The 8,036-nt window shown below is 46.6% G+C and overlaps 1 long non-coding RNA gene across 1 annotated transcript; it reads left to right on the top strand.

The window, feature by feature from the left end:
* The first annotated feature begins 387 nt into the window (after positions 1–387).
* On the top strand, positions 388–7,536 carry LOC140725218 (uncharacterized). Its single transcript, XR_012098299.1, has 2 exons — positions 388–805; positions 1,443–7,536. It is a non-coding gene; the product is annotated as an uncharacterized lncRNA (long non-coding RNA).
* Positions 7,537–8,036: the final 500 nt, after the last annotated feature.

Raw genomic sequence — 8,036 nt, 5'->3', positions numbered from 1 at the left:
GGGTGTGGGCCTCAGGCCGGTAGGGGCGGACGGACACTCCCGGTCTGGGTGTGGGCCTCAGGCCGGTAGGGGCGGACGGACACTCCCGGTCTGGGTGTGGGCCTCAGGCCGGTAGGGGCGGACGGACACTCCCGGTCTGGGTGTGAGCCTCAGGCCGGTAGGGGCGGACGGACACTCCCGGTCTGGGTGTGGGCCTCAGGCCGGTAGGGGCGGACAGACACTCCCGGTCTGGGTGTGGGCCTCAGGCCGGTAGGGGCGGACGGACACTCCCGGTCTGGGTGTGGGCCTCAGGCCGGTAGGGGCGGACGGACACTCCCGGTCTGGGTGTGGGCCTCAGGCCGGTAGGAGCGGGCGGACGGACACTCCCAGTCTGGGTGTGGGCCTCGGGCCGGTAGGGGCGGACGGACACTCCCGGTCTGGGTGTGGGCCTCAGGCCGGTAGGAGCGAGCGGCCGCTGGCGGTTGGCGTAATCGCGGTTCCCCGCTCGAGCCTTTGCCAACAGCTTTGTCCAATCAGATACTGCAGGCCGTCACAACCAATGGGAGCAAGACATGGCTGAAGAAAGAGAGTGATTTATATGGACTCCAGCCAATGGGAGTGAAGGTGGCAGCGCGCAGACGCTCCGGGCGTGCGCCCCATCCGGGGGCGGGCGGGTTGAGCGGAGGTGAAGATGGCGGCGAAAGGGTAGCGGTGAAGAAATGGGAAGCTGCAAGCGGAGCATGAAGCTGAACTGTGGCGGAGGAATGGTGCAGGAATGGCCAAGTGCTTTCGGGACGGCGGCGGGAGAGCGACCCCGGGGCGGCCGGTAAGGGTCGGCGGCACGTTCGCGACGCGTGGCATTCTGGGAGTGGAGATGATCATGTGACCGAGTGGCGAACTGCCGACTCCCCCACTTCGCGACCCCTGACCTAAACCCCTTCCTCCGGATTCCCTCCCTACCACCACCAGGCTGCTGACCTGGGCCGCCTCCTTTAGATCCCGCACCTCCCAGACCCCTCTCCCCCTCCTCCTGATCTCCCTACCGCCACTCCCTCATTCGCAACCTCTCCTTAACTGCTACTATCCTCATTCCCACCTTTGACCCCCATCTGCTCCCCATTCCTAGCCCCTGATCCAGACCATTTCCTCCTGAACCTGGTAAGCCACCCACTATCTGAGCTCCAATATTCTGTCCTAGTGTCTACTGACTCATACGCTTCCTAACCCCGACATCCTGATCCTGTCAGCTTCTAGCCCTTACTGACTACCCCACCCCATCTAATTGCTTGCTCACCTCACCCTGATTTCCTTCTCGCTGGATCCTTATGCAAACACTTCAGTCTCCCGGAAGCCATTGCACTCCCCTTACTTACCTTTTATGTTTCTGTGGAGGTCAGAGGGACGGAAGTGTTGCAGAATCCATTACTGATTGTTGCCTGCATTTTTTTTGTTTTCAAATTCAGGTTGGTGACTCCTTGCTGTTGTTAGACCAGAAGTTTGAGATCTGCACTCCATTCATGGCTGAAACAACCATGTCAGATTTGCTGTCACAAGACAGACACTGCATCAACACACCCTCTCTCTTCCTCTTTTGGTTGTAAGAAACAACGCGATCTGAAGAGGCCTGGATTTAATAACAGCTGTCCACGTTTGGCTTCAGCTTTCTCTCCACGATTACCATCTCTGATTCACCATTGACTCTGAGCCACACGAAGACCTGCTAGCACCCCGCCATTCCACCCCCCGCCCCAACATTACCATTCAAACAAAAGGTGCTGCTGTTTGGAATCACTCCGGTGTACTTCGTGAAGAGATCCAGCAGTTGTACTAGTTGTTGAATTCCTTTTCCTGCAACTCAGAACTGCCCAGATTTCATGCCAATGATTAGCTTCATGCAAGAAGGTGGCAAATCAAAGTTCCAAGCCACGCCGCCACACCCTGTGCTGTGGAGTGACCTTGTCTGGCTGAATTTAATTGTTCTCGAGGTGCCCTTTTACAGTACTGCTGAAATTCAAGTTACTGATCTTCATGTTGTGAATGGTCATTTAAAATCCCACCATTATGTTCCCGTCTTGGCATGTGGCAGGTTCAGTGTACATTCCTGGTCACCAGAGGCAGTGGTCAGCGGCCGGCCTGCTGCAGCTTTGCATCATCGTGTACCGTGGCACAGTTTTCTTCGGAGACAGTTGGGCAACGAGCATCTGAAACAATGTCTCCCTTGTATTTAGTCACAGGCTGTCTGTTGCTAAATTCGCAGTGGTGACTTCCCTTCCGTTTTGGGAAAGCTCCAGCTCCCAGGTGTGCAGCCATTTGACGCTGTTTCACTTTGTGAGTTGAGTGTCTAGGATTGCACCAAGTTCAGGTTAGCCCTTGAGATCAAAGAGAAGGTCCTGTGGTAATAAGATGGGACTTAACCTCCCTCCGCCCTTTGAAATGCCCATCACTCTTGTTTAAGCGTAAGAATGTCGATTAACCCCCCCCCCCCCCCCATTCCCCCCAAACCCTTCAGAGCTGTAGTTCAAAATACTGCAAGTTTTTATCAGTGCTCTTGCCCCAGATGCAGGCTCTTCTCCTTTGGACTGTGTGTTTGCAGCTTTTTCTGCTTGTAGTCTCTCAGTTGACAGGCAGTCGGGTGCCAAGGGAAAAGACTGGTTGGTACATTATGGAGCACTGTGTTTACCCCCTCCCCCCTCCTCACACACACTTTTTGGCACACTGCAATTGTTGCTTGGTATGTAAGTCAAAATGAGAGCTGGGAAAGGTGACATTGTAAGAGTGGGTTAGGCAAAGCCATGAGTGTGTGAAAGAAGTAAAAATGGTCATTCCTAACCAAGACATGATATCTGTGAAGACTTTTCTGAATTCTTGAGGGAAATCTGTGCCTTCCATTTGAGTTGTTCTCCCTATATTCTAGCATCCAAGGTCAAGAGATCTGTTCAGTTTCATGAGTTGTAGGTTCTGATTCTGCTATCAGACTGAGCAGTGCGGGATATCTGCCGGGACCAGTTTGCACCATCTTGGAGATCAGTGTTTGAGAAAACACTGCAAGCAACTTTGATTCCCACTAGACGCCCAAACACCACGTCAGCCCTAATCCACAGTGGGGAGGGGGCGGGGGGGTGAAATGCATAAATATATAGATAAACTTTCTTCAGTCACATGCTCCAGTTTGAAGCAAGCTCTGTACTGTGAGGGCAGGGTGTCAGGTTCAAACAGCGGGTTGTCTGGGTAGTCTGCTTCTTTAAAAGAGCTTTCCTGGAACTGGTCTGGTCTGTGTTGATTTTGATAGCTATAATAGTGGCATTGGGGCCGGAGAGGATGTGGGCTGTTGTATATAGTGCAGTATTGGTAGAGTAGACTGCTCCCCTTTCCCCTCCCAAACCCTATTTTTTTAGATCTTTTAGTCTTGCATTTATTTTTTAATTTTTAGTATTCATTTAGGTAAAAGTTCGGGCTGTGCAATATTATAACGTGAAAAGATGTGTCACGACGAGTTTTTTTAAGAGAAAAAAACAGAACAACAAAATCACCAATGTCTTCCATTTGGAGATGTATAGTTCCACGCCACTTTAGTGCTTCAGTAGCAGCTGTAGTGCCAAACGTTAGAGGCAGTGCATGAGGTTAGCGGAGCTTGCCATGAGCAGTTTAACCGAAAAATTTTTTTTTTTTAAAGTGGGGTTTAGCTTAATGAACTAACCAGAATTCAGGTTTAAACAGCAGACTGGTTTGAGGGATTCAGGATGACCTCATACCCATTCTTTCAGTCTCTCCATCTCTTGAGCTTTGGCTTTGCAATGAGATGTTGATGCTTCAGATAGGCCACTGCTTGCTTTGGGGAAGGCAATGATTCCTTTTATGGATCTTCAGAAAACCTAGTGAGTTGGGAGTGAAGGGGGAGGGGTGATCTTGCTGGTGGGAGTGTCTGTCCCAACACCTGGAGCAAGTGAACATCCAGTTTCCCATTCCACGAACAAAGTGATATGTAACACAGATATGAACAATTAGCTTCTGAATATACTACCAGTAACATTTCAAAGCTTTATGCGTAAGAAATCTAGAAATTACATCCTCTTGGTGACTTGTTTGTGCAAGGAGGAGAGGGGTATGTGACTGATGAGGGAAGTTTAGGCACCACATTATCCTTTGTCCACACATCTTGTTGTTAGGAGTCCCACCATGTGTAGAGTTCACAGTACTGTGTCCAGCAGTACATCCATCTACTATGCAGCTCTGTCATTGGTTCAGAGTGGTTTCCTACCACCTTGCAGCCTGACACTGGGAAGGACCTTTGCTCGGAAATGGGCCTTTGATTTTTTTTAAAGTAAGTTTGGAATGAGGAAAAGATGAAAGCTGCCCATGTCGGTGAATCTGCCACATGAGGGGATCTTACAGAGGGTTTCTTGAACAGCCTTTTACGTTGAACATTTTTGAGAGCTGAGCCTGGAGCTGGCTGGTTGGTAGTGCTTTTAACGCTGGTTCTCTAATACAGAGTGGCAGCGTATGTGCACAGAATGCTGATTTGTCATAATTTACTTTGCTTGTTCTTGATCCTTTGTTGTGATGAGGGTGGATTTTAGTGCCATTTATTGAGCATCTGGAGGCTTTGAAGCAGTTAATCGCACAACCCTGTCTTGAAACATCCTTCACGCTAACTGAGACTAACTTCACAAAGGTCAGATTAATACTAAGGTCCCTTTTCTTTTTTAAAAATAGTGCTTTGCAAAACAATTCTGCTTTGGATAAGATTATTAAATACCTCCTGGGTTTCAACTGCAAATGAAACTCTTAGCACAAATTGTAGTCACACTAAAATGCAAATAAAGCCATATGATTTTAGAGTATCTGCCATTAGAAGCAATAACTGTTGTATGTGTGTTAGTAATGCTGTACGGTATAAGAGAGGAAGACCTCGGAACGAACTGGCTGTAGAATGACCAAACGGACCTCAACTCAGTTATTCTGGTACAGGCTATCATCTAATCCTGGAAACCTTGACTTCAAAGGGACTGGGATATCTCTGTATTTGGCTGGTACAAGTCCAGCAGCAATATCTGTGGCTGACAAGGATCTGAATGCTTGGCTGGTTCTTGCAGTCATCGCTCCAACACCAGGAGGAGCCTGTCTCAGAACTGCAGCACTCGAGTACTTCTGGAAAAAGGACAAATGCGAGACAACGGTCTTAACGGATATGACCCAGAGCAATCAATCCCAAGAAGTTCAGTCCTGAGTACAGCACACTTTTCAGACTCTAAATGCTCCTCCTTCATGAGCCAGGTGTTTGCCCAGTATAGCAAGGGTTGCTGCCATTATGTTTGAGGCTCGTCGCCACATCCATTTAAGTGCAGGCAGCTGGAGCCCGAGTGGAAAGTCTCTGCTAGATGCTGGCAGAACCTTGGACTGATCATAAGAACCTGGGAAAAAGAGGGCCACATCTTCAAAAATGCATGTTCACAAGTGTACAGTATACAATAGCCAAGTCTGTAACAAAATCTGTCCACTGCATAACACACAGCAATAGGAATTAAAATGTATGGCAGATGTACCATCCTGTTTGCTGTCCAGCCAGCAAAGCTGATTGTGTTTCAGGAGACAGAGAGGGCGAGGTATTGAGCTGGCAGGACAGTGATTGTATGGGGCTGAGGCACCAGCTCTGACTCAGGCACTGGTTCTGTGTTTAGTATCATTTTACCAGCAGCTTCCTCCAGTCCATGGTCATTCAGCTGCTGGTTTGTTTGCCTCACAAGCTGTTTGTGTCTTTATCCAGCTCTCCCTCTCAGTCGTGCACCAACAACTTCTACCCTGTCCATTCTCGCTGATCAGGAGCCGTGGATCTATACTGAAGAATTTTTCTAAGTCAGCCCAGGTCCATGTAGTGGCAAGGTTGAGAACACTTCTGCTCACTCTGAGAGGTGTATGTTGTGTCTTTTTCTCAGACTGTAGATAGTGTATCTGTTCTCCCTAACTGGCAATTTAAAGATGTTCTGCTTTCCCAAGTGGTGAATAGTAATGTTCCATTCCCCCCTCTTCACTCCGAGGAGCGGGATGAGCTTGGGTTCCATTTTTCCAGTGGAGGGAATCTCTCCCTCCCTGTTTCCTGGTTTCCAAGCTGGTGAAATTGGGTAAAATCTGGTACGTTTCCAACACTCACCGTAGCCACTGATAGAGACAGCAGTATGTGGAGGCTTTCTTGCATTGCTGTCCCAGTTCATTAGGCTCTGGTTCTTCCCTTTAGTGAGGGCTCAGTGCTCATTGGCTGACTCATCTGGCCTTCCTCCCCAGAGAAGCCATTCCTTTCCCTACAATAAAATCCTTCATCATTTTCAGGACTCCTTCCATTATTATAATTTTTTTTGTTTTTCTTCAAAAATTGGCAGTTTATTCAGTGTCATCGGAAAATTTGCAAATTGTTTTCAAGTCCAAACTATAACTCATTATGCACAACCATTCCCAAGGACTGACTCTGATCTGCAGTCATCCACACCTGGAAGCAGCTGCTTATTGATTCTATCTTTCTTATTAATCCATTACAGCTATCTACTGAAATTAAATCAATTACTAATGTATATTCCTTGTTCACTTCGATACTTTTTCAAAGTTGGTTGAAGAAGGTTTCAGGTTGAATTTGTGCTGACTTCATTATGGAAACAGAAAAGGCTGGAAATACTCGGCAGGTTCAGCCACATGGGAAGAGACAAAAAGTTAACATTTTCCCATAGATGTCGCGTATTTCCAGTGTTTTCTCTCCATTTTAAATTTCCAATTTTTTTAATTCACTGACAATTCAATTTTTGGTTTCTCCTTTAGTGTGAATCATTACTCTGCACTTGTAATCCAATTAGTCTGTAGTTCCCTGGGTGCTCTCAGTCTTTATCAGTGCTGCATTAGCTTCTGTTTTTACTTTTTTTTAAAGAAATTACTCAATGTATTTAGAAGTGCCTCTTCCATATTTTAGGACATGTGTAATCTGTCCAGATTGAGATTTTGTTAGAAACAATGTATTTTATTATTTTTTTAAACATCCCTTCTGAGGTAATTGCTGGTGTGTTTTCAAATGCCCATCAGCGATGTCTGCTACAGGTTGACCTGTTCGAAAGTCGGGATGGGAAGCTTCACTGACGGTAACCTGGTGCTTGATGCAGCTGTCCATATAAAGCTTAAAGCGCAGCCAGCTGACTACATTCAGTCCCAGGTTTCCCTTTGTACAAGTCATGTGTAGTGCCTGATTCAAGCTGGTGTGATTAAGTGCTATATTGGAGCACGCTGCCTCAGTCCTCAAATGTGTCTGTTCAATAAACGCTGTGTTTCACTGGGTTTATAAAACATTCTGCTGTCTAAATTTGTTATTTGATTTTTTTTAATGGAATACCAGTGCTTTATGTTTTCTAGATGCATGAGGCAGCTTGCATTAAACTATGCATTTCAGAGAGAAGGGATAAGAATTGCATGAATCGCTCATATGTAGAATGATCCCTGGAGCAGTTTAATTGCTCTAATTTCACCTCTGTACAGAACTAACAGCAATAAAAGACCCGTGTTCCAAGGGTGCACCAGTGTTTATTTGCTGTATTTTTGTCTGTTTCTTTGCAGATAAGTGTTTGTAGCCAGATGAATTCTCCAATGCCTTACAAATAGAGGATTAATTTTATCGTATGGAAGATGCATTATAGTTATCCTGTGTATTGTCAATTACATTTGGGAGGTTGTTAGCCTCAAAACTGAGCAACCCCAACCCACTTTCACCACAGCCGAGCTCAGCAATTTTAGAATGCTATGAATTGTAAACCATGAGCTGGTGTCTTGATGAACCATTTATTACAGATTAAAATTAATGGAGAACTTCCCATTACAATTTATGACCCTTAACAGTGTTACTATTACAATCTCTTCCTGATGGGAATACAGTAGAACAATTTCAACTAGCTTTGCTGGTACCACAGAGAAACTGATTCCGATGTCTTAACAAAATTTACTTTATAGGCAGTTGGAAACTAGGACAAAATTCTTTAAAAAGTGTTACGAACCCCGTAACTGGGTATCTTACTAGCAAAGATAGGAGT

Source organism: Hemitrygon akajei, chromosome 3 (genome assembly GCF_048418815.1).
Source record: "Hemitrygon akajei chromosome 3, sHemAka1.3, whole genome shotgun sequence".
Classification (NCBI taxonomy): domain Eukaryota; kingdom Metazoa; phylum Chordata; class Chondrichthyes; order Myliobatiformes; family Dasyatidae; genus Hemitrygon; species Hemitrygon akajei.
This window is presented reverse-complemented; position numbering and strand designations above follow the sequence as displayed.